This window comes from Macaca mulatta, chromosome 3, assembly GCF_049350105.2.
Source record: "Macaca mulatta isolate MMU2019108-1 chromosome 3, T2T-MMU8v2.0, whole genome shotgun sequence".
Classification (NCBI taxonomy): Eukaryota; Metazoa; Chordata; class Mammalia; order Primates; family Cercopithecidae; genus Macaca; species Macaca mulatta.
Genome location: NC_133408.1, coordinates 3332645 through 3354285, shown reverse-complemented (window position 1 = coordinate 3354285; position 21641 = coordinate 3332645).

Genomic DNA, 21641 nt, shown 5'->3' with positions numbered 1-21641 from the left:
AGCCGAGGCGGGCGGATCACGAGGTCAGGAGATCGAGACCATGCTGGCTAACATGGTGAAACCCCGTCTCTACTAAAAATACAAAAAATCAGCTGGGAGTGGTGGCGGGCGCCTGTAGTCCCAGTTACTAGGGAAGCTGAGGCAGGAGAATCGCTTGAACCTGGGAGGTGGAGGTTGCAGTAAGCTGAGATCACGCCACTGCACTCCAGCCTGGGTGACAGAGTGAGACTCCATCTCAATAAATAAATAAATAAAAGGCACTTATTTATTTACATTTTTAAGGGAGATTTATTTGAGAAAATGAAAAACACGGCAGAACTCTTCATAGGCCACTTTACCCAATAAAGTCGTCAATCCTAACATTTTCTCCGGCACAAAGACACAGGTGTGCTCACTTAGTCACGTGGATATGAGTTACACGCAGATGAACCGTTCGCAGAGAAACTGGTCAGGACACCAAAGTGTTAGATTTTGATCTTTCAGGAGTTCAGGATTTGGGATGATGGTGTTCGGGGTCAGGTGTTTCAGGGTTCTGATCGGCGCCGTCTCACCATGTGAACCAACGCAGAACAGGGAGACCCAGGCAGTCCAGGAGCTGGACTCCAACCAGAACAGTCTGTCTGTGTCAGACCCCAGGTCCCTCATGGGGGACTCAGGCTTCATTCGGGTTTCCTGCAAAAATGGAGAGCTTTTTTTTAAAGTAAGGATGCCAAGGATGGCAGGCATGAAGCGGGCAGGCAGAGGTGGGAGCTGGTTAGCGGCATCTCCGATTACCATGATGGGCAGAAAGAAGGTTCTAGACAACAGTGTCTTGATGAGGTCAAGAGGAACTGAAACCCCCACCCCACTTCCCCTGCCCCATCTCGTTCTGGGAAAGGGGAAATACAGGTGGGGGCTGTGCATGGGGCACTGGCCCGCCCCCGCCTCTCTGCCCCGCGGACGTCCAGACTTCCGAGGCCTGGCTGTCTGCAGGGCGGCCATTGCTGTGCGTGTGTATGTGTGTGTCTGTGCACACGTGCGTGTGTGTAGTTTAGGGAAGAGGCTGCATTTCAGAGACTGTCCCAGGAGGGAGGCATTTTCTTTTCTCCTCTCCTCTTCTCTTCTCTTCCTTTTCTTTCTGTTTTTTGAGACAGAGTCTTGTTCTATCGCCCAGGCTGGAGTGCAGTTGCGCAATCTCGGCTCGCTGCAACCTCCACCTCCCAGGTTCAAGCAATTCTCGTGCCTCAGCCTCCTGAGTACCTGGGACTACAGGTACGCACCACCATGCCCAGCTAATCTTTGTATTTTCAGTAGAGATGGGGTTTCACCATGATGGCCAGGCTGATTTCGAACTCCTGGCCTTAAGTGATACTCCTGCCTCATTCTCCCAAAGTGCTGGGATTACAGGCATGAGCCACCATGCCCAGCCGACATTTTCATCTGGACTCTGCCATGGGGCCGAGCAAATCAGATGTGACCTGATGACAGGTGCCAAGGTCTGGTGACCACAGGTTTCTTGTAGGTTTCTGCCTGGGACCCCCGCACACCTCCTACCAATATGCCCAACCCAACCAAAGACCGGCCAAGTACAAACCAAGGGCAGCCCTGAAGCCCAGGACCGCGAGGCCGCCCCGGGGCAGGTGATCTGTGGCCTTGGTGTCTCAGGTCAGGAGCAAGGCAGAGCCACCTTCCTCCCTTCCCCTGCCGGGCTGCATGAGTTCAGGGACCCTTGGATCTGAGAAAGGTCAGGCTCACTTCCTCCCCGTGCCCGCGGTTGGCCGCAGGGGGAATATTCTCCTGACCTGAGTCCCGAGGTTCTGAGTGTGGAGTTTCCCTGGACTAGGAGAAAGTAAACACCGAGGGACTTGCCAAGAGGAAATGGACAAGCCCAGGTGGTCTAGGCGGAGCTGAGTGTCCCGCGAGGGGGTCCCCGGCTCCTCGTCTCTGGAAGAACAAGGACAGCTTCCCCCAGGGCTATAGCCTCACACTCCCCTCCCATCACGGCCGGGCCTTTAGAGGGGGATGAATGTCCCACAGACGAGGGGGCTTAAAGCTGCAGGAGTGCTGGGGGCTGGAAGTCAGGTCAGCCTGTGAGGGCTGTGGTCGCTCTTGGTCCTAAGCCCTCCCTGGCTGCTGATGTCATGGGCACTCCTTGGGGTTCCTTGGCTTGTGGGTGCATTGTGCCAGCCCTGCCTCTGTCATTAGGCTGTCACCCCTTCTCTTCTCGAAGGACACCTGCTAGGGCGAGGGCCTCTACTCCAGGATGACTTCATCTCATTCTTCACTAATCACAGCTGCAAAGACTTATTTCCAAATAAAGTTGCCTTCCTGGGTTCCAGGGGACCTGAATTTGGGAGGCGCTGTTCCCCCAGCACAGGGGTACAGCAGGCCCTTGGCTTCATCAGACGTCTGGTGCCTGCGCACCCTCTCGCTCACATTTTCCAGGCTTCTGCCCTTCTCAGTGCCCGGATGTGGGCGTCCAGGTGTCCTTCCTGCCCTGGGGTATACCCCACTTAGCTGAGTGGGGGGCTTAGGCCTCCACCCCACCTGTAGTCCTCCTGGGGCCTGCCAATCAGACCCCCTACAGCTGCATGGTTTTGGGGCATTGCTGTTGGGCCCTGGGGCCTTTCTGAATCCATCTGCAAGCTGGAGCTGAGGTTGGGAGCTGAGGCTGAGAGCAAGAGCTGAGGCTACTGGAGCTGGAGCTGGGAGCAGGAGCTAAGGTTGGGAGCTGAGGCTGAGGCCACTGGAGCTGAGGCCAGGAGCTGGAGCTGAGGCTGGGAGCTGAGGCCAGGAGCTGGAGCTGAGGCCAGGAGCTGGGACTGAGGCCACTGGAGCTGAGGTCAGGAGGTAGGGCTGAGGCCACTCGAGCTAAAGCAGGGAGCTGGGGCTGAGGCTGGGAGCTGAGGCCAGGAGCTGGTACTGAGGCCAGGAGTTGGGGCTGAGGCTGGGAGGAGGGGTTGAGGCTACCTAGAGTTTGGGAGCTGGGCTGAGAGGCCAGGGAGGAGAGCCCTGCCGCCAGCTTGCCGCCCTCGTGCCACCTCCACACCGCTCCCCTGCCGCCACCCTGCCTCCTGTTTGCAGGCCTCTGGCCAGTCTCTGTGTTCGTTTTCTGTTTTCTACTTACCAGAAACTTAGCAGCTTGAAACAGCACCCGCTCGGCACGCATTTCTGATGGGAGTGTGAAGTGGTGCAGCTGCTGTGGGAAATGGTCTGGTGATTCCTTGCAAAGCTAAATGGTTGCCATAGCACTGTGTCATTCCATACCTGAGGATGCACCGCCAGAAATGAAGTCAGGCGTCCGAGCAAAAACTCGGACATGAGTGTTCACAGCAGCGTTATTCACAGGAGCTAGAAGGTGGAAAAACCCAAGTGTCCTTGGACCGAGGAATAGGTCGACAGGCCGCGGTGCCGGTGCGATGGAATACTGTGCAGCCGGAAAAAGGGTGGAGCTCCCTTACACATTACGGCATGGGTGAGCCTCAGAAACATGGCGCTAAGTGACTGCATATATATAAAAAGCTTGCACTGGTGTAAAGTGTCTAGAGCAGGGAAATCCAGGAGATGAAGTGGATTGGTGGCTTCCAGGGTCTGAAGGTGGAGGGAATGGACTGGTGCTGATGAGTCTCCATCTGGGAAGATGAACGAGTTCTGGAGCTTGCTTGAGGTGGTGTTTGCACAACAGTGTGAATGCATGAATGCTGCTGAATTTGACTCTTTAAAACAGTTCAGATGGACAATGTTATGTTATGCGTGTTTTACTACCATCTAAATAAGCAAGTAGACAAGCCTGCACCATCTTGTAGCTCACATTTGCAGGTCAGGAGCTGGCCTGGGTCCCCTGCTGGGGCCTCACCTGGGGCTCAGGACTCCTCCCGGGCTGGTTCAGAATCCAGGTCCTTGTGGGTGTGGTACTGGGGTCCCCGTTTTCTTGCAGCTGTTGGTCAGGGACTGCCCTCAGCTCCTAGGGCTTGCTCTCAAGTCCCTGCCTGGTGGTCCCTGGTGGCCCCTCCATCTTCAAGCTGCAGGGGCTGGTGGAGTCCTCCCATGAGTGGCTCTCTCTGGCCATCCCTTCTGTACCCGCCAGAGGAAGCTCCACTTCTAAAGCGTTGGTGTGATGAGGTCAGGCCCAGGGCACCTCCCTGTTTTAAGGTCAGTGGGTTGGTGAACTTCACCATGCCTTCAGAATCCCTCTGCCACACAACGCAGCCATCTTGGGAGTAACACTAGAGACAGAGACCACGGGTGATCTGCAAGGTCTGCTTACAACAGTCGTTTCAATAGAGTTGAGTTTGCTTGGGGCTTCTCCGAGCGACTGCACACAGGCGTCCCTGGGGTCCCTGGGGTTAGGATGCTGACGCTGGCTCAGCAGGTCTGGGAAGGGCCAGGATTCCAGTGCCCAAGCTACCGTCCAGGTCCACACCATGCCCCAGTAGACGTTCTCCAGCCCCTCCCTGAGGCTGGGGCCCTGGGATGAGCTCGATGGCATTCAGATCAGAGTCCACCCCCTCCATGCCTCGCCATGGTCCTGATGTCACCAAGTGCATTGTAGTTCTAACCTTGTGGACCCCCCTTCATGGGGTGGTGCAGGCAGTGTGTTCTCTGAGGGTAAGGACAGGACCTAGCAGGGGCTGCCCCAAGGAGCCAGTGGAGCCGTGGTTCCCCATCTGCCCATTTGCCTGCCCACCCTCCCCTGAGTGGAGGCAGAGGAGCTGAGAACGGCCTGCTGGCCAGCCCCGGGGGAGCCAGACTCTTCATGGTCTGCTCAGCCACAGAGCTGGAGGCCCCTCCCAGCAGCTCCTGCCTGCCCACTGTGCCAGAGCTGCTCCATGCAACTTTTCTGCAGCACGGTCCTGTTGCACAAACACCTCTCTCTGCTTTTTTCTTTTTTTTTTTTTCTTTAACCATATCTGCTGTATCATACAAGCACTTAGGATCTTGGTTGCAGTGAATGGAAACCAATGCTAAACAACTTTCTCAGAGGGCTCTTGGGGCTCTGAGAACCAGCCAAAAGGCTGGAGAATGAGGGCTAGGTGTAGGTAGGTCCAGGGAGGCCAAGAGGGCAGCCTGGCTGTGAGGCCGCTGCTGATACAGCCCAGACTGTCCCTGCTTCTGGGTCACTTGCTCCAGACCCAAAGCTCTGCCCGGGAATGTCTGGTGGTCAAACTCCAGTCATGTGGCTCCCTCTTTTCAGAGGTGAACTCAGTCTTCACTGATAAGGTTAAGGTTCCTGGTGGATCCTGCATCCCCATGAATCCGAGCTGAGCCTGCAGGGCTCCCAGACCCAGGCCTCCATGGAGAGGAGATGAACCGGCCCTGCTGAGCCCTGCCCAAACTGCGCATGCATGAGTTAAAGAAACAGCTATTACTGTTTAAAGCCATGCATTGTTGGGCTGGTTTGTTAAATAGAAATAGATTACCCAGGCTGGGCTCGGTGGCTCATACCTGTAATCCCAGCACTTCAGGAGGCTGAGGCAGGTGGATCAATTGAGGTCAGGAGTTTGAGACCAGCCTGGCCAATATGGTGAAACCCCATCTCTACCAAAAACTATTAAAAAATTAGCTGGTATGGTGGCATGCCCCTGTAATCCAAGCTACTTGGGAGGCTGAGGCTGGAGAATTGCTTGAACCAGGAGGTGGAGGTTGCAGTGAGCCGAGATCATGCCACTGCACTCCAACCTGGGCGACAGAGTGAGACTATCTCAAACAAACAAACAAAACAAAACAGAAACAAACAAAAAAACATCACCCACCTCCACAGATGATCATCAAGTTCATGAAGATGGACCTTCAGGTTGCAGGGGCTGTGTGTCCTTCTCATTGGTTCGGGTCTCCTTTTTTATCCTCAAGGGACTCCCAGGTGTTCCAGTGCCCTGGCACTGAAGACTCAGGCCACACCCTGGCCCACACCTTGCCCTGTGTGTGTTGCAGCCTGAAGCGGTCCACTGGGCCTGGCATGTCTCGAAATGCAAAAAGGACTCTTCATTCAGTGACAGCATGTCAGCAGCTGGAAGCCAGCATCAGTGGGAGTGTTTACACCATGGGAATGGGCCCACTCTGCAGACTAGCACTGTACCAAGAGAGCCAGTTTGGTTTCTGGGGGTCACTGGGTTGCAGGTCCTCATGCTTCTCTCGGACCCACCCCCTAGGAATGTCCCCACCCAACCCCCACTGTAGCCTGGATGGATGGGGATGGCTCTGCGGGCCTCCCACCTGAGCCATCTTGTCTTCAGCTGGGTTTGGGCTGTGAGCTCCAGCCATGCTGGCTGCATGACCCAGGATGGGATTCACACACTAACGTGAAGAGAGTGACCTCCTGAACAGAGGAAGAAGTGGGCCCTGGAGGAGCCGTGGCCCCAGGTGGTGGCACCAGGCAGCTGCAGGACCACGGGCAGCTGCAAGGCATGAAGCCTCAGACTGGGTGTGGTTCCCACTCGTCCTTGCTGGAGAAACCTGCCTTCCAAAGCATAATTTGATCAAAAGGCCTTTTGTGGAGCCCAAACTAGAAGGCTCTGGGTTCCAGCTCTGTGCCTCAGTTTCCTCATCTGGAGCATAAGGATAGGACCGTCACTGAGTGTGGATGTGGGGTCCCGGGAGGTGTGCAAGGGCTGTGTTTGGGCAGGTGCCTAGAATGGAGGAGGCCTTGGTGAGCATTCATGAGCGAATGCCTCCACCGGCTCATGTGTCCTGCTCCCTCGCGTGTGGGTTGGCGTGTTGTCACCCTCTCCGCAGGGAGGAAACTGAGCCCAGCAGTCTGGGCAGCCCGGCTCCAGAGCCGGACAGGGAATTGTCTCCCTTCACTCTCAGGGTGACTCTGCCAGTGCCCACGGTGACGGGCGGGCTGGGGCCGGCTTGCCTGGGGTCTGCCTTGCCGTCTGGCAACACCACATCACTCCTTCCATCCTGGCATTTGGGTTTTGTTACCAACAGCTTCACCAGACCGCCTTTCACGGCACCCAGGACAGCCACGACGCTGCCCATGCCTTGCTCCAATGGGACTGGCAGCAGCTCAGAGGCTGGAGGGAGGTCTGGAAGCCCCCAGTGCTCAGTAGAGCAGTGAGACGGGAGAGAGGCAGCCGGGGAAGGAGGCCAGGTGGGCATGGCGGGAGGCCTCTCAGTCTCTGCATGCTTGGGAACATTCCAGAGTGACTGGCACTTCCCACGACTTTTTTGAGATGAAGTGAGGCTGCGAATGTGAAGTTCCCAAGGGTTACAGAGGCTCATTGTTGCAGACACAAAAGACTAATCATTCCATCACGGGACAGTTTTCCTTTGGAAAGAGAATGACCCAATTTCCTTTTTTTCTAAAACTTAAGTCATTCTGCCAAATTTCAACATCCTAATTTTAAATCACTGGTAGAAACTCCATCCTGAAGTCTATCTTGGCCTCACTACAAGACCCCTAAAGAGCCGTCGTCCCTGATAAGGTGGAGGTTTTAAGTTTTAGTGGTTGTTATTTTGCAATTCTTAGATTTTATTCACAAAATTCACGTGGACTCAATTGTAGGTCCAGCCATTTCCGTGTACTGGCCACCACTGCCTGCCTGCCCTTCCCTGTTTGTGGGTCTTTGTTTGGAGTCACCTGTTTGCCTCAAATAATCAATTTTGAGTTGTTTTTTTCGGGAAGGAAATGTTCTTGGTGCAATTTCTGGCCTCCATGTGGCTGAGAATGTTTTTTTCTGTTGCCTGGACTTGTGCAGCAGGTCTCCCTATAGTGGCCCGGCCAGGCACAGAAGTCTGGGTTTGCAGCTGTGAGGCTCCAGCCGTCGCCCCATGTTCTCCTGGCGTCGGTGGGTTTGCAGCTGTGAGGCTTCCGCTGTTGCCCCATGGTCTCCTGGCACTGGCACAGGATGCTGTTGGGCTACTCAGTTTCTCTCTGTGCTTGTCTGGTGTTTTATGCTTGAAGTGGAAGATTTCCACCAGATTGATTTTCATTAATTTTGCTTGTCCCCATGAGTCGTTTGATTAAATAGATTTAGATCTGTCTTCAGTTCTAGAAGTTCCTTCTCTTACGTACTCTATGGCTGTGCCGTTCCGGTTGTTCGAGTTTCTTTATGTGGAAAATTGCTCCTCTGCCCGGTGGGTATCTGGCTTCCATCCTCCATGTCTGCTTTCTCTCTCCTCGTCTCTGCCTTCCTCCTCCCTGGGGCGTGGGGCGTGGGGCGTGGGGCTTGGGGCTTGGGGCTGCTGCCGCCTGTGTCTCAGCCTCCCAGTCCGGCTCTGTGCCACATGAGTGCTGTTCTTTCAGCTCCCAGTGTCCTTGAAAGCTGCCGTGGGGTCTCTCCTGAGATCGCCTCCTTACACCTGCCCTCAGCTAATTCATGCCCATCCACCAGCTCCTGTTCCATTACCATCTATTTCATCTGACCCCTAACCAACTCCTGTTCATTTCCCATCTATTTCATCTGAGGTCTCACCACCTCCTGCTCCATCCCTGTCTATTCATCTGACATCTCAGCATCCAGTGCCTGCACTTAATGATTTCCTGAATCTATCCAGTGAAACCAGCAGCCTAAATGTATTATTTCTTCCTTCAGAAAGTTTTTTAATCTGTAGGTTGTCTGAGTACTGTGTTTTCCTGGTTTGATAAACGGAATATTTTTATAGCTCTGCAAGTTTTCCGTTTCTTCCTCGTGAATAATCAGAGTGTGATTCGGCTGGGACTTTCCCCATCTAACAGGGAGAGTGGGTTTTCCCAGCCTCTCCTCCTTTTCACTCCCCTGTGGTTGAATTCCTACTTGCTCTTTTGGCAGATGGTATTTGCCAACTTGGTTTTGCAGCTGCCTGGGGGGACTGGGGTGGAAGCAGCCCCGGGAATCCCCATCGGGGACTTTATGGCTTTTACTCCATCACAGCGGGGCTGGGCCAGGCCCTGCCCTTTGGGAACAGGCTCCTCTGGTGCGGGCCTTGGCCTTGGCCCCACTTCATCCTGGCCCCTGCCCAGGCTTCCAGCCCCCCACCCACAGCTGCCACCTCCAGGGGCTGCCACTGGCCAGGTCAGGGAAGGCTCTTGCTACCTGGGGGAGGATGCCCTGGCCAGGAACTGTCCCTCAGCTTTCTGTGGTCTCTGTGTCCCCCATGCCCTCCGGGTGCCCTGCCGGGGCCCTGCCTCCCCTTGTGGCTCAGCTTTGATGTTAGGGGCTGCAGATCCCAGTGCCCCTCCTCCTCCTTGGTCACTCACCTCCCACTGATGCAGCCTCGTCTGCACCAGTGTCCGGGAAGCCCCAGTGAGGCCCCTCCCTGCCAGCACCCCAGGTGTGGGGGCTTCTGCTCCACCTGCCATGTCTGCCACGGGGCCCTTTGGAGAAAGTGTTTTACCCAAAGAGGTGAGTCCTGGTGATGCTGGAGCCTGGCCCTCATTGCTGTCAGCCCTCAGCACCCGGTACAAAGGCTGCTCATCCCAACCTCTGAGCCCTGAAGACAGTGGAGGGCAGCATGAGACGCAGGACCCTCTCCCACCAGCTCCGGGGGCCAACGCCAGCCTGGCCAGCGGCCGGGGCTAGCACAGAGGCTGTGGATGGGGAGGGTGGTGCTGGAGGCAGGGGACACGCTGGCGGTCTTTTGGGGGTGGTGGACAGCTCCACACCCTGCTTACAATGGTTCGTCAGGTGGCAGCCCATGGTGCCGGCTACTTCCCCAGCAGTGACCTTGGCTTCTCTTCTGCAAGCCCCTGCCTGCCCCGAGATGCCAAGCCCCAGATCCTCCAGAGCTGTCATCACCCCCTGTGCCCCCGAGCGCCCACTCTCGGGGCTGGACCTTTGCAGGAGAACAAGCCATGCCAGCCTCAACTGGCGGAGACCTCTGTGGCCACCCGTGGGTCCTTTGCACTGTGTGTGGGGCAGTGAGGATGGAGCTTCCTGCCCTCCAGGGCCTGCTCTGCTCCTGCTCCTTGGACCTGGAGGAGCGGTGTCCACACAGACACAATGAATGTGGCCACAGACATGCACGATGAATGCAGCGTGGTGAGCCAGACCCAGGATGGTGCCTCTCCCCGGACAGGAGCAATGGCCCGAGCCTGGCCCTGGGTGAGCTGCACAGCTGTTCCCTGCCTCAGTTTCCCATCTGAAGTCAACACTCCCTCCACAAGCTTGCGTGAGGACTAAGATCGGGGCAGACCCGTGACCCTCAGGGGAGAGTCCCCACAGGCATGAGCTCCTTGACTTTGTTTCACGACGATCGTGACCACCAAGCAGACATAAAGCATCCCCTTACGTTTAGGCCCCACCAGAGCATAGCCTTGGCTGATGTGGTCCTCACCCACCATGCCTGGCAGTGACGTCTGCTGGCCTCTGCTGAGGGGCCGAGAAAAGATGAGGGCGGGGAGGGTATTCTCTGCACCTGCCCTCCTGTCCACAGGACACCAGGCCCTGACCTTTTACTGAGGAGGGCATGGGTCCCAGGCAGGCCCGTCCGAAGCCTGCCTCAAGAGTGTGAATCTGTGGCTAGGGCCACCTTTCCAGGACACCTGGACATCAGTTGGCTGAGGTCCCCACCCCTGGAGACTGGATCAGAGGTGGCCAGAGGGGAAGGAGGCAGTGTCCAGCCCCCAAGAGGAGCAGGGAGGAGAGATCAGGCCACAGTCTGAGGATGGCGGGCGCCCAGGGTCCACTACTCCTGGCCTGGTTTGGGATGCACAGATCGCCCTGCTGACACGCTCCCTGTCTGATTCCGCACGGAGGACTTTGCTGGCTGTGGCCTGCAGCTCACACATCCCAACCACAGACACGCCCTTTCCCCACATTTTGGTCCCTCTAACAACTCAGTGCCCAGAACTTTCTATTGCCCAGGACTCTCATGGTCCCTCCGGAGGCTGGACAGACCCTCCCCTCCCCAGGCCTTCATGCAGCCCCTGCTGCATGCCAGGCCCACCTTGGTGAGGCCATGTTGGGGCCGAGCTCCTGGTCATTCTGTGGCTGACTGGGCCCAGCCCTCTTTCCAGTTGCCCTCAGGCCACCCAGGAGCAGCTGCATAGGATTGCTAAGTCTGAGTTCTCTGCATCTTTCATTATTTATTATTATTATTTTTTTGAGATGGAGTCTCGCTCTGCCGCCCAGGCTGGAGTGCAGTGGCCGGATCTCAGCTCACTGCAAGCTCCGCCTCCCGGGTTCACGCCATTCTCCTGCCTCAGCCTCCCGAGTAGTTGGGACTACAGGCGCCCGCCACTGCGCCCGGCTAGTTTTTTGTATTTTTTTTTCAGTAGAGACGGGGTTTCACCGTGTTAGCCAGGATGGTCTCGATCTCCTGACCTCGTGATCCGCCCGTCTCGGCCTCCCAAAGTGCTGGGATTACAGGCTTGAGCCACCGCGCCCGGCCATCTTTCTTCTTTCACTAACTTCTTTTCTTTTCTTTCTCTCTTTTTTTTTTTTTTTTTTTTTTGAAACGGAGTCTCACTGTGTCACCCAGGCTGGAGTAAAGTGTCGTGATCTCGGCTCACTGCAACCTCTGCCTCCCAGGTTCAAGCTATTCTCCTGCCTCAGCCTCCCAAGTAGCTGGGATTACAGGCGCCTGCCAACATGCCTGGCTAATTTTTGTATTTTTAGTAGAGACAGGGTTTCACTATGTTGGCCAGACTGGTCTCAAACTCCTGACCTCAGGTGATCTACCCATCTTGGCCTCCCAAAGTGCTGGGATTACAGGTGCGAGCCACTGTTCCTGGTCCGCTAATTTCTTTTTCATGCTGATAGACTGTCCTGTTCTTGAACCATCTTTGCATTCCTAAAATAAACCACCTGCTTGGGGGTGGTGTGTGATGATTTTGACACATTGGTAGTATATTTTTGCTAATATTTTATTCAAACTGTTTGCATCTATAGGTACAAGCAACGTAGCTTTATCATTTTATATGCTCCCTCCCCCCCCCACCTTTTTTTGTTTTGAAATGGAGTTTCACTCCTGTTGCCCAGGCTGGAGTGAAGTGGTGCAATCTTGGCTAACCGCAACCTCCACTTCCTGGGTTCAGGTAATTCTCCTGCCTCAGCCTCCTAAGTAGCTGGGATTACAGGCATGTGCCACCACACTTGGCTAACTTTGTATTTTTAGTAGTGACAGGGTTTCTCCATGTTGGTCAGGCTGGTCTCGAACTCCTGACCTCAGGTGATCCACCTGCCTCGGCCTCCAAAACTGCTGGGATTACAGGCATGACCCACCGTGCCCGACCCTGTATGCTCCCTTGACAAAAGGTATGCCTTCACAAATAGGAGGTTTCCCATCTTTTTCTGTGGCCTGGAAAAGTTAGAATTATCTTTTTAGATGTTAAATAAAATTCAGCTGGGCTGCATTTTCCTTAAAGATAAATATCCATCACCTTTCTAATTTCTCCTGTGGAAATTGGACTTTCCCAATATTCCAGTTCTTCTAGGATTGAGTTTGGTGATTTCTATTCTGCTGGAAAAGCAGCCCTCTCTGTTTTCGTGGGGATGGACTTGACTATCTTCATCAGTCCCAAAAGTCCCAGGGCGGACCCTACTGCCAAGCCTGGGTGAGATGCCCACCTTCAGCTGCGTCTCAAGACAGGGGCTGGGGCAGGCACCAGCCTGGGTCCAAGATTTCCCGGGACCAGCGTAGGTGGCCACGTGGCCGCCCTGCAGGAAGGACGGCTCTCCCTTGTGGTGTTTGGGAAGTGACTTCCATGACAGTGACTGTCACAGACACTTCTGGGAGAGATGAGAAGGGAATGGATGATTTTGAGGCCGTTCAGGCTTCACACATGGTTTTAGTCCCGATATTGCAATCCTCATCAGCAAATGTGATCCCTCCCCCACCGCTTCGGAATATTCTGTACCAGGTTGTATCTTACTGTTTGAAAACAAGTTCTGCTAGTTAATCGGTTCAGGAGCAGCACAGGTAAGTAACCTCCGCATCTTCCCAACTTGGAATGTCTGCCTCTTTGTAGACGTATCATTGTTAATAGGCTTTTTATTAAAATTAAATTCTTTTTATGTTTTTAACGTTTGATTGTAATTTAATGTATTCATTTTTCTTTTTAAGCATTTCAACTAGCTGACAGGAAACATTTGCAAAACAGACAGCCAGCTTGTCAAACACTTAAGTTACTCTTATCCTTTTAATAAATGAAGCTCATAGCAAACCAAATGTACTTAAACATTCTGATAGCTTCACAAACATGATCACTTAACATCTCCCAGCTTAAAGTCAGAACTCTAATAGAAATAATACATTATCCCTAAACTTTACTTTAAAAATGACTATGCACTTTGGGAGGCCGAGGCGGTGGGTCACTTGAGACCAGCCTGGGCAACGTGGTGAAACCCCGTCTCTACTGAAAATACAAAAATTAGCCAGGTGGGCCGGGCGCGGTGGCTCAAACCTGTAATCCCAGCACTTTGGGAGGCCGAGACGGGCGGATCACAAGGTCAGGAGATCGAGACCATCCTGGCTAACACGGTGAAACGCCGTCTCTACTAAAACATAAAAAAAACTAGCCGGGCGAGGTGGCAGGTGCCTGTAGTCCCAGCTACGTGGGAGGCTGAGGCAGGAGAATGGCGTGAACCTGGGAGGCGGAGCTTGCAGTGAGCTGAGATCTGGCCACTGCACTCTAGCCTGGGTGACAAAGCAAGACTCCGTCTCAAAAAAAAAAAAAAAAAAAAAAGCCAGGTGCCTGTAGTCTCAGCTAGTTGGGAAGCTGAGGTGAAAGAATCACTTGAGCCCAAGAAGTTGAGGCTGTAGTGAGCAGTGATCACACCACTGCACTCCAGTCTGGGCAATGGGAATGAGACCCTGTCTCAAAATAATAATAATAATAAATAAATAATAAATAATGACTGATACAAAGAGTTGGCTTACTGTATTATTTCTAGTAAATTTTTCTTTGTTTCTATATAGTATGGTTTAATGCTAACTTTGACATATCTGTAAAGAATTTAACATTTTGGCTGGGCGCGGTGGCTCACGCCTGTAATCCCAGCACTTTGGGAGGCCGAGGCAGGTGGATCATCTAAGGTCAGGAGTTCAAGACCAGCCTGGCCAATATGGCAAAACCCCGTCTCTACTAAAAATACAAAAATTAGCCAGGCATGGTGGCAGGTGCCTGTAATCCTAGCTACTCGCGAGGCTGAGGCAGAAGAATCACTTGAACCTGGGAGGCAGAGGTTGCAGTGAGCCAAGATCGTGCCATTTCACTCCAGCCTGGGCGACAGAGTAAGACCTTGTCTCTGCCAATTTAAAAAAATCATATTTTGGGCCGGGTGTGGTGGTTCATGCCTATAATCTCAGCACTTTGGGAGGCCAAAGCAGGAGGATTGCTTGAGTTCAGGAGTTCAAGACCAACCTGGGCAACATAGCAAGATCCAGTCTCTATATTTAAAAAATAGTAGTAATCATGGCTGGGCACAGTGGCTCACACCTGTAATCCAGCACTTTGGGAGGCTGAGGCAGGTGGATCACTTGAGGCCAGAAGTTTGAGACCAGCCTGGCCAACATGGCAAAACTGTTTCTACTACTAAAAATTAACTGGGCATGGTGGCACACACCTGTAGTCACAGCTGCTTGGGAGGTTGAGGCACGAGAATCGCTTGAACCCGGGAGGCAGAGGTTGCAGTGAGCCAAGATTGTGCCACTGCCCTCTAGCCTGGGTGACAGAGCAAGACTCTGTCTCAAAAAAAGGTAAAAATAAAATAATCATATTCTGCATATTCATCCCATATCAGATACACAATTTGCACCTATCTTCTCCCATTTCATGGTTGTGTTTTCACTGTTCAGTGTCCTTGGTACACAAATGGTTTAAATTTAATGTCTTTTTCTGTTGTTGCTTGTGCTTTTGGCGTCATATCCCAGAAATCACTGCCAAAAGCAACATTGTCAAGCTTTTGCCCTGGGTTTTTGTCTGAGAGTTCTACAGTTTCTGCTGTTACCTTCGGGTTGTTGGTCTGTTCTGAGTTAGTTTGGGTACATGGTGTGAGGTAGGGGTCCAGCACTATTCTCTTGAGCGTGGAGATGATGGGCTTTTCTGAGAAGAAATAGTTAACCAGGATTTTTCCCTGTAGATGGCTCTGTGTTCTTGGTTTGCTTTGCCTCTGGCTATAAACTACTGGCAGAACACACTGTGGACATGAGATCAAATGAAGGATTTAATTAAGGCTATTTGTTTAATCTTGGCTTGGATTTGCAAGTAAACAGACTTAGAGACAGACCCAGACATCTGAAACCACTTGATTAATCTAGTCTATGAACAACACAAATTCCACACACAGATGGAAATTTGACCCTTGGGAACTTATCTTGTGTGCTGCCTTATCCTCAGCTCCTAGCAGGCTCAATACTGACTTGGATGACGGATGGATTGCATGAATCCTGCATCGTTGCTGCTTATGAATTCTACCCATTCCTAGTGGTTTAAAGGCTACCCAACCAACTCCTTCTGCCTGGTCTCCCTCTGCCTATCTGTCCATCCAGCCGGCAACACCATTCTCCCTCCTGTCCTCTGGCCATGGTGGCCCTGTCCTATGGCATCACATGGGTGCATGTCTCTGTGTTCATCATCCAGGCCAGGAGCCTCTTGTCTGCTGGCCTTGGGACCTGGCTTGCTGTGTGCTCTGGGCCTGGGAGCCTCCCTCCGTCCATAGACTCAGGCCATGCTTGGGCCCCATGCTCACCTGTGTGAGGGGGTCTTCAGTGCACGTGTGACGTGGTGTGTGCGGCACACTCTCAGTCGCCCTTCCTGTCTTCTCTCCCCTGAGCTTAGGCAGTTCTCCACCGTGTTGGGACGCAGGACCCCAGTAAGAGGGATCTTATTTCTCCTTCACTTGTGAAGCTTCGTTTGGCTGGATGTGAAATTCTGGGTTGGAAATTATTTTCTTTAAGAATGTTGAATATTGGCCCCCAATCTCTTCTGGCTTGTAGAGTTTCTGCTGAGAGGACCACTGTTAGTCTGATTCCACTGCTGTCCCATCAGTGGCACAGGGCCCTCCATGTCCTTGGTGCACACTAGCCTCTGGGGACCCAGACAAGGTGGGGCTGGGTGGGGGCTGGCGTGGGCTGCATACACCCAGGTCAAGCTGAGCCTGGCCCACACTGGCCACCTACAAGTCAGGAGGACCCCTACCCACCTGGTGCTTACACATCAGGGGTTCCCAACCCGGGGCCTCAGACCACTACTGGTCCATGGCCTGTTAGGAACAGAGCCACACAGCAGGAGGTGAGGGTGGGGGGCAGCGAACATTCCAGCCTGAGCGCCCATTCCTGTCAGATCAGCGGCCGCATTAGAGTCTTATGAGACTTATGAGACGCAGGCGAGGGGTCTCAATTGTGTGCTCCTTGTGAGAATCTAATGCCTGATGATCTGAGATAGAACAGTTTCATCCCAAAACCATCCCCTTACCTGCATCCATGGAAAAATTGTTCTCCATGGAACCATTCCTGATGCCCAAAAGGCTGGGGAGTGCCATTTTAGAGCACACAGGAAGCGCTGTGATTTGGGGCATCAGGACAGAGACGAGGGACAATGGTGTTATTTCAAAAGGCTGCATGTGGTTTGTCCTTCTTCCCTCAGGACGAGGTGTGATGAGCTGGAAAGTCTGACGGGGCTTCCCAGCACTGTCCTAAGTCGTCCTCTGTAGGGCCTTGGGCTGCCACTGGCCCAGGAGACCACCACTTGGCCAGTACCCCCAGACCCCAAGGGTGAGCCTCCCTGCCTGGGCATGTGCCTAGGGCTGCTCCCTGCTGGGCTGCCTGGCTGGCTTTCTCTGCCCGCTCTGACAGCAAGTCATTCTGGGTCTCACTTGTGACCTCGAGTGGCTTCAGGACACACAGTTCACATCTCAGGGCTTCAGGCTCGGGGCTCTCTCTGAACATCTGGGGGCCAGGGAGGGACCTCAGGTCTTTGTAATGGGAGGTGACCCTTATTCCCTGGACACACAGCTGACAATAGACCCCACCCCCCGCCACCATGCGTGAGCGCACGGGGGTCCCCACCCAAGGATGTCACATGACAGGATGAGGGCAGGGACCCACAACTCGGGCTGGCAGGTTGGGGCGGCCCTGGGCAGAGGCCCCTGGTGCTGGCCTCTGTGTTTAGCAGAGACTCAAAGGCAGGCAGGGAGGGGAAGCTTTGGAGTCGGAGAGTGGAGGCACAGGTGTGCCCTGGGAAGGCAGGTGGCCAGGGATGGGGCTGGATCACCAGACAGCAGGCTTCCTATGGGATTGGTGAGGGCTGCACAGTGCCTTTCTCCAGTTGGTCCTAAGTTTAAAGAGAAGCCGGGCACGGCCGTTCACGCCTGTAATCCTAACACTCTGGGAGGCCGAGGCCGGCGGATCACTTGAGGTCAGGAGTTTGAAAACAGGCTGGCCAACATGGTGAAACCCCATCTCTAATCAAAATACACAAAAAATAGCCACGCATGGTGGCAGGCACCTGTAATCCCCACTACTCAGGAGGCTGAGGCGAGAGAATTGCTTGAACCCGTGAGGCAGAGGTTGCAGTGAGCTGAGATCATGCCACTGCACTCCAGCCTGGGCAACAGAGAAAGATTCTGTCTCAAAAAAAAAAAAAAAAAAAAGTGGGAGCAAAAATTAGGGAAGCTAATTAATGAATTAATTACATTTGTCATTTGATGTATTAATCCAGTCCCAGCTGTTTGGAGCTGATAGTAACAGGAGCTGTTGTTTAGCTTCCTGGATGCTTTCTGGAGATGACAGTCTCCCTTCCTGTGAGTCAACACAGCAGGCGGCCTCTGGGCTGCTCACCAGGGATGGGGTTGACCTCCCGGGCTGGTTATGGGGGGCGGAGGGGCGGCCTCCTGGGCTGGGTGCTGCAGATGTGAGGTGGAGTTCCATTTTCATAGCTGGGCTGGCCGCTGTCCATGTGCACATTCAGTCTCTAACAGCTAAAATTTCTCATCGTAAGTTTAGGTAGTTGCAAAGGATATAACTTCTGATATAAAATCAATGTGTGAGAAATAACCATGAAGTCACTCTTTTAAATATATTCAAAACCCCAGTGATTTGATAGCCACCATTATCTGTTTTAAAAATACAGGCAAGCTGGGTGTGGTGGCTCATACCTGTAATCCCAGCACTTTGGGAGGCCAAGGCCAGAGGATAACTTGAGCCTAGGAGTTCCAGACCAGCCTGGGCAACATAGCAAGACCCCATCTCTATATAATTTAAAAATTAGCCATGGTGTGGTGGCACGGGGCTGTGGTACCAACTACTCAGGAGGCTAAGATGGGAAGATCACTTGAGCCCAGGATATCAAGGCTGCTGGGAGCCATGATCACACCACTGCACTCCAGCTGGGACGACAGAGCAAGATCCTGCCTCAATTCATCCGTCCATCCATACATCCATACATCACTCAGTTTAAAAGAGCAAAAAACCAAAGAAATCTGAAGAGCTTACAATGAAAAGATGCTCTGTATTCCCTTCTCCTCCCTGAATGAGCTGGGTGGGTGCCAGGTCATCACAGGGTCCTTCTCCTCCCTGGATTAGCTGGGTGGGTGCCAGGTCATCACGGAGTCCTTGTAAGAGGAAGGCAAGGGGTCAGAGGGGAGGAGAGGCTGCTGACTTTGAAGATGGAAGAGGGGCCTGAGCCAAGGGGTGCAGCGGATCCTAGAAGTGGGAAGAGGGACACGGATGCTCCCCTAGCGCCTCCAGGGGGAGTGAGACGCAGCCAACACCTGGATCAGAGCTTCTGACCTCCAGGGCTATAGAATAAACGTGTGTTGCTGAAGCCACTGACTAGTCAGCTACTGCAGCCACTGGAAACTACAGCTGTTATCCCAATGCCCATAAAACATGTTCCAGCAGCGTGAGAACAAAGACAGTTGTGTGGTGGTTATGAAACCTCGCCTAACAAGACCATGTTTAAGAAAAGCCAAGTATAAACAAGAAGTAACTATTTAAGCAGTATCCCAATAAACAGCTTGCAAAAGTATGTGAGCAAATGAAGTGGTCTCCATCCAGAACCTTGATGCTGGTATTTATTTGGCTACTTAAAAGAGTAAGAGGGCCATTTGGATCATGTCATGGAGGGTGTTTCAACATCAGGTCCCTGCTGGCAGCTGCAGAGTCAACACATTGGTCCACGCTGTGTAGCTGGGCTCCAAGCTGCTTCCCGTGGGGCAGGGCAGCTGCTCCAGGAAGAGGCTGAGAGCTGGGGTCTGGGCGGCCAGGCTGGGATCTGTACCAGGTGGGGAGGAGAAGCCCACCGCACTGGGGTTCAGGGGTTCCCAGAAGAGGAGACAAAAGCCATGCAGGGTGCTTCGCAGCCTGAGTCTGAGCTGAGCTGGTGGGGAACCCCCAGTGCAAGGAGGACGCACCGGGTCACAAGGACTGTGCTCGCTGCATGTCAAGGACAGGGTGGGCCCACCTTGCCGAAGCCGTCAGTGCTCCCCATTGGGCCAGCGTCTGGCTCACAGCTGGAAGGGCTAGGAGGGGCTTCATGGGTCCTGGACACCCACCAAGAGCAGTGTTGCTGACTAGATGGAGCCGGGAAAACCAAAGTTACACTTTTTTTTTTTTTTTTTTTTTTTAAGAACACAAGATACCCTTGGAGTGTGGTTCTTTTCGGTTCTTTGTGATTTGGTTCAATTGTTACCATTCCTGCTGCTTCCTCCTAGGAAACAAGAGTAAGCCACAGTGGCCTATAAAGCAAATACTGAAATCTCGCATGTACTCTTGGGACAGACGCTGTCTTGAGTGACGGCCTTCCCGGCCCTGACCAATGCCTGTGCACATCCGGAGCTTGTCTGAGAGCCAGAGACCCCTCTGAGAAGTGGGATGGCCCCAGCCGGGAAGTCCCCGCCCTGCCCAGGAATGCCAGGAGCCTCTAGCAGATTTGCTCTTAGACATTTATTTTTAATCGAGTCTAACAGTGATCGTTGAGCCAGCCTGCCTTTCTTTCTTTCTTTCTTTCTTTCTTTCTTTCTTTCTTTCTTTCTTTCTTTCTTTCTTTCTTTCTTTTTCTCTTTCTTTCTTTCTTCTTTGTTTCTTTCTTTCTTTCTTTCCTTCTTTCTTGCCTTCTTTCCTTCCTTCTTTCCTTCTTTCTTTTTCTTTCTTTCCCCTTCCTTCCTTCCTTTCTTTCCTTCTTTCTTTCTTTCTTTCCTTCTTTCTTTCTTTTTTGGAAGATCCCTCTGTCAAGAAGGAGCCATGAGTTGCCTTTCATGGAATGGGCGCTCTTGGTGGCCACTTAGAAACAAAACCTGGCTGTGTGGTCCTGATCCACTCACAGAAGTGGCGTAAACACCTTATTTATGATCTGGGACATTCAACGCCATCTTATAAAAGAGTCGTACAACACACATTCACACACCCACAAAATCAGAAGATTTTCTAAAAATAAGTGCAAGAAAGATCCAACTTCAGGATAAAATTTTAGAACCAACATTTCCATTAACAAAAGCGGTCTTGTCTAAAAATGTACCGATCGCACTAAAATCCCATGCAAAACAGAGCTCTGGTTATGTAGAGTGTGATCAAGACATGAGAAACTGTGAGGCGTTCCCGTGGGATCGGACACTTCCTAGGGGGACTGCTCCTCTCCACTGGTAATAAAGATATAATTAGGAATTTCAACTACCTGCGATTTTGTCAACTTACGGCATTTATTGAGAATTTCGGTCCCCGTATTTATGCACATACCTTTCAACCTTTTAGATTTGATGGTGATGGGTTAGTAAATGTCAGCTCTAAAGTGGTCGTTTTCAACCAGGGGCGATTTTACCCTGCAGGGGACACTGGCAGTGTATGGAGACATGTTTGGTTGTCACGACTTGGGGCAGAGGTGCCACGGGCACCTGGAGGGTGGAGGCCAGGGTGTAGCTGAATACCCTAAACATACAGGATGGCCCCAGGACAAAGACGCCCCTGGTGCTGAGAGAAGAGCCCTGTGCTAAGAGACGGGTGGCTGGGGCCTGGGCTGGTCCCCCAGGTCCCCATCTGCCGGGTCAGGGGCCCACGTGGGCCTGCAGGATGTGCGTGCTTCTCTGCTGTGGAGATTGCATCAGCACAACACCCACAGCCACGACACGGGGGCAGGCACCTCAGTGACGCCAGAGTCCGGATGGGAGGTGTGGAGATCTGAGCTTACTTCCTCTTTTCAGTCCCAGGACAGCTCCCGTTTGGTGGTGAGAGGCCCAGCTTCAGCCTTGTCTGTGGCTTCCTGGTGGGAGGACGCAGGCCTTGAGGAGCGTTTGTCCGAGACGGTCCTCGTCCTACTCGCGGGGACGCAGAGCACCAGTTCCTCTGGCCCCTCCAGGAGCAAGACACATGCACTGTTGAGGCCTCGGAAGCCTACACGGGTTTGTCACTCACAGCCAGACCTGTCTGTCAGTCAGTCAGGGAGCACGTGGGGTCGTCCTGCCCTGAAGCACAGATGAGCTGATCCTGGTCCCGCAGGGCGGGTGGGGACCTCTTGGCCGGACCATGTACGTGTAGCACACACGGCTTTGCTGCCCATAGAATCCAGGGCCCCCAACGTGTGGCATCACTCTCCATCCCTGAGGCCAAAGCCTTACCCTGGCGGCAGGCTGAGGCGAGATACCCCTAATGGACCCACCTGGCAATGGACTGCTCTCAGGTCCTTCAGCTCATGCAGCCACCCAGGAGCCCTGTGTTCTGTCCTGGGGTAGAGGCTCAGGGTTGGTTTGAAGCCGTGTAGTCACCCCCAGAGTCACAGAAATGTCCAAGGAAGAATACACTGTCCG